Here is a 10,435-nt window from a genome sequence, read left to right on the forward strand (position 1 = left end):
AGAAGAATATTTTGGGAAATAATATCACTTTTGATAAAGAAGCCATTACCTGAATTTTAGCAATACTACCAGTTTTATGGCTTTTCATTCAGTTAAATTCTGGGTTACATTCAGTTAAAATTAAATGTAATAATTTTATTAGCAGTAGAACACATATCTAAAATTAAATCTGTATTTCTATTCTTTCTCTCTAAAGAGTTATCTGGAATAATGCTAATCAAATGTTATGGATGCTTTTAGTAATTGGGATTTGGATGATTTACAAAAAACATATCTTTCTCACATTCTTGGAAAGCATGATTTTTAAAAATTGAATAATACTTAAGTGAAGTTTTATACACACACTTGCACACCCTCCATATATGGATAAATTGCCAGAAACAACAGTAGTGAGAAAATACACCTTTTAGACTTTGAAAAGCACTTTTTTATGATTTGGAAAATACTTTTATTAAGTTTGTTGTATATTCAACTACAATGGAATATACCTTTACTTTCAACTAGCCAAAGAATCACTTGCAAAAAAATAGCACTTGTCAAAAAACAAAATTATAAATGTCAGATTTAATATAACAACAAAAATTCAGGGAAAATTATCACAAGCATAACAGGAAATAAGTTTTCTTAACTCTTAAAATTTCATCATACTATAAGAAAATATACATTTGCTAGTAAAGAACCTAGGACATGAGTAGAATGAGTTAGAAAGGATAAAAAAGAAAATAATTGTTAAAGATTTTATAAACTCTATAGTACCTACAGAAATTGAATGTAAAAATAATGACACAATACCTTGGTTTTGGGCTATTTTAAAAGTGAGAATTAGCAAGTTTTATGAGTAAGTTTGGAAAGACAATCCTCACTGCTTTCTTACTAGTTTGAACATTAGAACAACATTAAGGAAAAAAAATTTCCAGTACAGTCAGTTCTTTTAAAAATATTCTTTCTTACAATGTGTTCCAAAAATATGACTTCCAGTAATGTATCCTAAGGGAGAAAAAAAAAATCTGACAATGATACCGAAGCTCTTGGTGGTGGTGTATGAAACAGTGGGGAAAAAAAGGACTTTAGAGAAAAACTGTCTGAGTTCAAATCTTATCACTGCCTCTTACTATCAGCATGACTGTAACCTCGCTGTGCCTCAGCTGTTTTTCTGTAAAATAAGGATAATTATAGTCACAGGGTGGTTGTGAAGATTAAATAAGTCCATATAGATATGTGGTTAGAAGAGCTAGTGTTAACTGTTATTACATGCAAATATCCCATAATAGTAGTATTTATAACTGTAAACACTATAATGAACTTAAATGTCCAAAAAAAAAAAAAAAAGGAATGATTAAATAAATCATAGTCCACATACAGAATTCTGACACCACTATAAGATCTTTCTTGACATGGGAAAATGTTCATTTATAAATGACACTAGGGGATTGAGGCAGATTACAAAAGTTATCACAAGTAAGGCTTCAATTAGTCCTAAGATTAGGTAAATATTTCAAAATGTTTATAGGAATCTAGTGAATTATGCCTGATTTTTCCTTCATGTTAATTTCTTTTACAAATCTACACATGCACCAAATTTTTATATTGAGCATTTATTGGCTTAATAATCAGAAATTGATTTTAAAAAATTGTCACTCATGAAACAAATGCACATTTTCTTGAATTCAGTGACATGAATAATTAATTCTTGGCTACACTTTAATTATGAGTACACTGGAATATTTAGGCTCGGTAAGAGTTCACTTTTCTTTTTCAGTGTTCAACAGATTTATCAGCAGAATGGATCTGAAAGGTTAATAGGATTATGAAGCAAGAATCTCTCCAGTTTCTTATCTGTTTCTTTACTGCATGCTCTGAGTATACTTACAGAAAGAACAAATAAAATTGTACTGAAAGAGAAAATGTCTTAATTCTCTGACTGAGAGGAAAGAATCAGCATGAGAGAGGATAGAAACAACCTGCAATTTGTGGCTAGGACTGTAAATAAAAGTTAAGAAGAAATTTCAACTTTTTCCTCTCTGCTGTAGTCTCAGGTGCAAAACAACATGAGCCATCACTTCTAATTGAGAAATGAAAGCTGTATTTACTTTTATGTTGAGAAAATATCTAATATATCAAAACAAGATTAGGAGAGAAAAAAGAAAAATAGGGAATATTTTATTTCATGTACAAAAACATAATTTTCACAGGAGAAAATGTTAGCTAAATCAGTATCCAAAAGTGCCGTATCTCATTATTTTAAAATTTGTCTTGTATCTGTAATAAGGCAGAATGAAGGGACTGTTGCTTAGTGAAGCCACCTTCACCAATGATCTCAGCTAGATCTTCTGTATAACTTGCTGCAGCTTCTGCATCACACTTGCTACATCACCTTGTACTTTTATGTTAGGAAGATGGCCTCTTCCATTAAACCTTATGAACAATATCTGCTAGCTTCAGACTTTTCTTCTGCAGCATCCTCACCTCACTTAACCTTCACAGAATTGAAGAGCGTTAGGGTCTTGTTCTGGAGGAGGCTTTGATTTAAGGGAATGGTGTGGCTGGTTTGATCTTCTATCCAAACTACTCAAATTTTCTCCATTTCAACAATAAGGCTATTTTGCTTTCTTATCATTCATGTGTTCATTGGAGTAGCACTTTTAATTTCCTTCAAGAACTTTTCCTTTGCCTTCACCACTTGGTTTGGTGTAAAAGGCCTAGCTTTCTGCCTGTCTCAGCTTTAGACATGCCTCCGCATTAAGCTGAATTATTTCTAGCTTTTGATTTAAAGTGAGTTACATACAACTCTTCCTTTCACTGAATACTTTGAGGCCACATAGGGTTATTAATTGGCCTCATGTCAATATTGTTGTGTCTCAGAGAATAGGGAGGCCTGAGGAGAGGGAGAGAGATGGGGGAACGGCTAGTTGGTGGAGAAATCAGAACACACACAACATTAATGGATTGAGTTTGCCATTTTATATGGACTTTGTTTGTGGTGTCTAAAAACAATTACAATAGTAACATCAAAGATCACTGGTCATAGGTCACCATAACAGATATAACAATAATGGAACTGTTTGAAATATTGCTAGAATTACCAAAATGTGACAAAGCAAAGAGTGTTGGAAAAATTGAGCCAATAGCCTTACTTGACACAGAGTTGTCACAAACTTTCAATTTGTAAAAATAAGCAAGGTCTTTGAAATGCAATGAAAATGTTATATACCTGCAGGTTGGGAAGAAGGATACTTTGGTAAGATATGGTGGGAAGTGGGAGAAAGTGAGAGTCAACTAAATCTCCACCTTCCATAGTGGTAAATAAGTAATGCTTACAATAGAAAATCAAAGAGTAAAACAGTAGGCGTGCTATTTGCAGATACATCAAATATATTCATCAGTAAACGATAGGGCTAATCAAAGCATTAATACGGCTTTTATTTACCACTCTCAATTGCTCTAGGACACCCAGGCTTAAGTACTTTTCTGAATTTATTTCGACAAAAATAGAACAAAAGCCAATTATCTAGACAATTCTGAATAGCTCAGGCTAACAGATTCTTATGTGGTCAATTATGGGTCATATTTTCTAAGTCCTAAAAGAGAAATGGGAATAACATATTTAAAAACAGAATGAAGACACGTGGTTTGCAGGAGAATATGCTGTAAAGAAATCATATAATAAATACAAGGTTCAGAGGGTACTTGGGTGTGGGATGACAATGAAACTTTCAAATGGCAGCTGAGTTCTATCTCATGACATCTGTTATATGAGAGCAAAATCAGTGTGTATATATGTTATTTCAGATAATTGTATCGAAAGCCAAATTAGCCCTGATGAATACAGAAATCATGGGTTGAATATATAGAAAGAACCGTGTATTTCTTCTTTTGTTGGTATCTGTAAATTCAGCCATAGTATAGGAAGTTTTGCTCCTTCAGAAGTATTGGCAAGAATCTTCCAAGAAATACTCTTTCATCCCTCCCACTCTCACATACCCACGTTGATTGCTGAGTCAGAAATGGGCCTGCTGGATTCGGAGCTCAAATGCAGCTTTCTCTTTCTGCTTCTGTGCATCTTGAAGTAAGTGAACCTGGGTCATGGGCCACACTGGGCTGGAGGTCTGCCTGACTTCGTCCCGGCTCTTAGCGTTCTTTGTACTTACTTAAGTACAAAGTACTTATTTAGTACAAAGAAGGCCTTCATCCTGCATGTAGCTGCCTAAGAAGTTACTATAAAAGATGCAGAACAACCCAGCTGACACTTAAATAATATAAACTGCTGGATTAAGAATCTCTACAGCAAAATCCCCAAACAGGACAGAATAAAACAATCATTTAAAACTAAAATGTCTTCTTGGTATAGTCTTTGCCGTGTATGCTTACTTCATAATCAAAGGGCAAATTGGAATTTCCATAAAAAACAAAATTTTCTGTATCTTTAACATTTCATTATGTACCTATGAAACAACTTGGATAATATGAATGTCTTATAAATTTTGTATTATATAATCCTGGGAGAGTATTCTATTTTGTTTTCTTGTATTGTTCCCAATCATTTCACTGAAGTATTTTGAAACATCACAGCTTGGTTACCATGACTTTGGTGGTACGTTACAGGATGCCCTGGGCCCGTATGTAGAGAAAGGTATTCCTAAATTAAGCAGCAGAAGCCCCAGGAATCCTGACTTTGAGCCAGCAGGGGGTGATCTAAGGGTAAAGTATGTTAGAGGCCAGACGCTAACTGGGAAGTTAGTGGCATTCGAGAAGGATTTGGGTTGTAAGTAAGAATTCCAAGAATGATTTAGAAATGGGATTCTGTTAAGAGTCTATGTGACCCTTAAGCCATTGTGATTTTGTCATTTAAAAGGCTGTAAACTCATAAGCTGTTGAGGCCCAGAAGGAAACATTTACAGTCATATAAATGCCATTGATTTACTTCTCAAAATACACTCCTAAGTAATTTTGTATTCTGAAAATGTTTTCCCATGGTGCCTGAACATTATACAAAATTATGAAATGAGAGTGAGTTCTGCAAATGTGACTAGAACAAGTTATGTTCCTTAGTTTGTATTCATGATGTTCCTCACTCAAAGAGAATATGGCTGAGAACATTATAGACTAATACTTTTTCTTTTTCTCCACCTGAAATTATAATCATCTTATTAAAGACTGACTAAATTAACTTTCATAATAACAGATTGGAGAGAAAGGACAATGTAGGAAAAGAAAAAAAAATTTTGTTGAGGATGGTGGAAGAGTGAAGATTATAATTGATAAAGAGGATAGGAATTTGGAAAGGGAATGTTACAAACATTCCTGAGAATTATACACTTTGGTTCTCTTCAAAATTCTGTGAAAAATATGTCAATGGTCTTCAACTGTTTGGAAAATAGTTTAGCTGCTGAATTATATTTGTTTGACTTCTAAATGGCTTGGACATACCCATGGATATAAGTAGCATTACATCGGTAAATAAATAAGTATTTATATTTATTAAAATAAAGTAAATAAATTTATTAACATCTACAAAGAGAAAGCTAATCCTATCTCACTCTAGCAATATATTCCTGGGCATTGCTTTCATATACTGAAGATGAAAACTGAGAAACAGCTGAAAATGTGTAATTCTTTGGCAATGATTTTTCTAACATTATCTCCACTAATCACAAGCCGATTATTTGATTTATCCAATACTTAATTATGTAACTCTACAAATTTTTCTTATGTAGGAATCTTTGGAACAGTATGCAGTATTTTTATGTAAATTCTCTTGATGTTGAAATTGGATTTGCTTTTCAGGAGTTGTCTGGCCACTTTAGACAATATAATTCTAAGCCATCTTGTACATTCTGTAAACTAATGACCTACTAAAGAAAACTCTGAAATACAAAATTTTGAGCTGTTTTCTATGTTTATGTTACATGTACAAACTTGCTTACAAGAAACTAAAATAGAATTATGTGACTCATAAGGAAATATTTTCTCATTCTACAGATTGTTAGAAAAAAATCATGAGACATGGCCAACCTATTTTCTTGGAGAAGGAAGAAAAATTCATAAAGTAATACAGCTCATGTAAACTTTTGGTGAAGCACACTTCTCTGGAAATAAGACTTTAAAACATATATAACTTCAATACCCTTCAGAGCCAACTTCTTTTCTGCAATCTGTGTTAATCTGAAAATTCATTGCTTGTCTCTTGCTCCACCATTTCCAAGAACTTTAGACTCTGAACTATTCAGCTCCACCCCTTATATGTGAATATAAGTTACTCTTGCAGCATCTTCAAAAAAGACCTTGCCAATAGAAATAAAAACAAAACTAAACAAATGGGACTTAATTAAACTCATAGGGTTTTGCGCAGTAAAGGAAACTAAACAAAATGAAAAGACAACCTACAGAACAAGAGAAAAATATTTGCAAATGATGTGACTGACAAGGGCTTAATTTCCAAAATATACAAACAGCTCATACAGCTCAATAACAAAGAAACAAACAACCCAATCCAAAAATAGGCAGAAGACTTAAACATTTTTCCAAAGAAGACATACAGACGGCCAACAGGCACATGAAAAGATGCTCAATGTTGCTAATTATCAGAGAAATGCAAATAAAAAATACCATGAGGTAATCACCTCACACCAGTCAGAATGGCCATCATTAAAAAGCCCATAAATGATAAATGCCAGAGAGGGTGTGGAGAAAAGGGACTCCTCCTACACAATTGGTGGGAATGTAATTTGGTGGAGCCACTATGCAAAATAGTATAAAGATTCTTTAAAAAACTAAAAATAGAATTACCATATAATCCAACAATCCCACTCCTGGGCATATATCTGGAGAAAACTCTAATTGGAAAAGATACATGCACCCCAGTGCTTATGGCAGCACTATTTACAATAGCCAGGACAAGGAAGCAACCTAAATGTCCACTGACAGATGCCTGGATAAAGAAGTTGTAGTGTATTTATACAATGGAATACTACTCAGTCATAAAAAGGAATAAAATAATGCCATTTGCAGCAACTTGGTTGGACCTGGAGATCATCATACTAAGTGAAGTAAGCCAGAAAGAAAAAGAAAAATACCATATGATATCACTTATATGTGGAATCTAAAAAAAAATGAGACAGCTGAACATGTTTACAAAACTGAAACAGACTCATACACATAAAAAACAAACTTGTGGTTACTGGGGGGAGGGGGAGGGATAAATTGGGCATTCAGGATTTGTAGATACTAACTACTATACATAAAATAGATAAACAAGATCCTACTGTATAGCACAGGGAAGTATATTGAAAACCTTGTAATATCCTATAATGAAAAAGAATATGAAAAGGAATATATATATACACACATATATATAACTGATTCACTATGCTGTACACCAGAAATTAACACAACATTGTAAACCAAGTATACTTCAGTTGAAAAAACAGAAAGATCTTACCATCTATTTGTAAGAAGGGTGGTTAACGGACAGCCTCCAGCTATTAGCACCTTGAGGATCTGCCTCTCTTTTGAGTCAAGGTCAAGCACTTCCAGAGCAGATGCCCCATGACTGAGCATAGTGAGAGCAGCAAGACCCAGCAATTTCTGCACAATGAAACTTATCTGACTTGTGATCTCTGCTCCAGAGCTCTCCTTTGGGTTGACTAAGACTTTGTCATAAATGTATTATAGTCTGAGACTTCCTCTGCCCAATCCTGCTTCCTCTGATCCCAGGGGTTACCTCTCAATAAATCTGTGAGACTTCTAACTTCATTTCAGCATCTGACCAGAGGCTATTAAAAACTCCATACATCCAACATCAAAAATACATGTCTGGATCTTATTTGCGCAGATGATGATGTGAGAGGGAAGAACTCTGGACTCGTAGCCAGAGGATATGCGTTTAAGCCTTGTTTCCTACATTTTCTAACTTTATGCCTGGTGAAATCATTTAACCTCTCTCACGATTAGTGTCCTCATCAGTAAAGTAAGTATTTTGATATCTCCATGCCCAGATGATAGCTTGAGGCCAAAATGAAAGCATGTATGGTGAGGGGTTCTGAGAAATGCTCTAATGCATGGATTATTAAATGAAGTAAATGATCATCAAAATGTAACTTTGTTTTTAAATCTCACTCTCACCCCATCCTCTGTCAATATTAATTGTCCTTAAGGTGTTAGAGAAATAGACCAGTTCATATGTATGAACAAGATTCATACGAACCTTTAACTGAAAGGAAACATCAACACTCATCATTCTGTAGAAAATATTATCTTACTTCTCCAGACTTTTAAGGGATAATAGATGTATTTGCATCATTTGTGCAAAAATGTCCAAGCAGAGTGACTAAGTGCTGAGAAATCAAACATGATAGTAGGATTTCTGCACTTGTATTTCTGCAGAAAGTCTGCAGCATAAACAGTCACGGCAAAAGTGTAAGAAAGAGAGGTAAGTATCCAAGTTACCATGATAGCACAGGGAAGGGTTGCTAACTGTCTTTCAGGGATCAGTGGTGATTGTATAAAGGAGGTGATATTTAATCTTCATGTGAAAAGTTAAAGAGACATTGACCAGCCCAACAAAGGCAGAGTATGGGAAACGCAAGTAGATGAACTGGCATTTACAAAGGTCTGGGAGTACAAAAGAGCAAGTTTCTTTTAAGTAACGTAATTTGTTATTTTTGTCACGTTGGTATATATGGTGTTTGTGTAGGACCGAAGGACACGAGTACCCGGGAGAGCTGGAAGTGAAAAAAAGCAATCAGGTCCCGAGAGCTCTTGTGTACCACACTAAGAGCTTTGAATCTGATGGAGTGGGAAGCAGAGAGCAGTATTTTTAGAAAGAAGAGACAAAATTAACTCCTTTATATCAGAGAAATTTTATTCTGACAGTAGTGTAGAGATAGGATATAAGTGGGGGATGAAAAGGTCAAGATTATAAAAACAAAATAGTGTATAGGTGGCAGTTCTGTGTTAAAAAAAAAAAAAAAAAAAGACCAGTGTAACTGACAGCAATAGCTTGTGCTGGTTACTAACTGGCTGTGGGGCAGAGGGAGTGGATTGGTACCAAAAAGGAGGATCCTGGCACGTCTTTCTGATTCCTAGCTTAGGTGATGAGGTCATGACAATGCAGAAATGGGGAGATAGTTTATATTTATGTATTTTAGTTATATGAATTAGAGTACAGTTCTGGATGCAATTAACTCTGAGTTGTCCTTAAGATACCCCGAGATGTGCATGTGCAGTGGGATTCATTTCTCTTACTCAGGAGCTCTTCTGGGCTTCAGCCTAGATTGGGGTGCATAAGAGACTTGGGAGTCAATGATACAAAAAGACTAGTTAAAGCCATAGGAGTCCATCAGCTTGTCTAGGGGGAGACAAAGGGGTAAAAAGAGAGTTTGGATGTCACTATAAAAAGAAAGTTAAAAAAAGCTATTGGTACCACATATACAAAAATGGTTCACTTTTTTCTTTTACACAACAAAACTGATTGAGGGTATACTTCTGTCCTATTACCCAATGAAAACATTCAATTAGATAAGTTAAAGGAAAGGCCTTTATTTAATAATACATTTCTTTGAACTCACCATTTTCTTCCACTGTAAATTCTGATATAAAAATAAGTTTGAGTGATTCTGTTTCCCTAGCTTAATACTTAGATGTAAATTTGTAGCGAGGACAGCCTGAGCTAAAGCTGGGGGGAAACTCCTGGCCGCTGGCAACCGTGGTCCTCAGTCTTCAGGTCTGGAACCATCTGTATCTCCAGCTTTGTCCATAACACTTGCTCCTGGTGAACCAATCTGGAACCCAAGGGAGACAGAAGTGCCTGTGTCACCAGCCCTACAGACAGATGCTCCCCACCTCCCCTGGCCATGCTCTTTGTTTTGGAATGGAAGCACATACAAGAAACACAGTATCATTCTTCCGTTTCAAGAGCTAGCTTCTATCTGGAATATAGTACATCCTCCTGAAGGTAAAATAAAACAAAACACAATTATCTGGTCCTGTAAGACTTTCTTTGGGTCTTACAGGCTGTCTTCCTATTGCACCAGCACATGGTATCTCACTGCCTTTACTTTGAGCTTTATTACGGCAAACATAAGGCACTTACCTGTATCATGCCTTACAACTGATTGAGAAGATCGCTTCAGCATTCTCCTCACTTTCAGGTATTAGCACGTATCATCAGCAGGTGCTTAAAAGCATAGTTTAAACTGATTCAGAATGAAAGTGTTATTGCAATAATGTCTTTCAAAACATGCTAGAAGACTATTTCCATTTAACTAATACCAGGAAGCACTGAGTTTCTCTGCACACAAACTATCTATTTACTAAGTGCATCTAAAACATAAAACCATACATTTTTAAAATCTCTTTTGTTTCTGCTTAATTGTCATCATTATTTTCAAAAGTATTTTCTTTACCATTTACTTTCCTTGTGCTTATAGGCAAGTTC

The 10,435-nt window shown here is 35.0% G+C and overlaps 1 long non-coding RNA gene across 1 annotated transcript in view; it reads left to right on the forward strand.

The window, feature by feature from the left end:
* LOC123618319 (uncharacterized) overlaps window positions 1-7,805 on the forward strand; it is a 61,507-nt gene extending 53,702 nt beyond the window's left edge. Inside the window, exon 5 of the long non-coding RNA XR_006726738.2 lies at window positions 5,980-7,805. This is a non-coding gene — a long non-coding RNA (uncharacterized LOC123618319). The remainder of the gene's footprint in view (window positions 1-5,979) is intronic.
* The last annotated feature ends 2,630 nt before the right edge of the window (window positions 7,806-10,435 follow it).

The sequence above is a fragment of the Camelus bactrianus genome, chromosome 5 (genome assembly GCF_048773025.1).
Source record: "Camelus bactrianus isolate YW-2024 breed Bactrian camel chromosome 5, ASM4877302v1, whole genome shotgun sequence".
Taxonomy (NCBI): Eukaryota; Metazoa; Chordata; class Mammalia; order Artiodactyla; family Camelidae; genus Camelus; species Camelus bactrianus.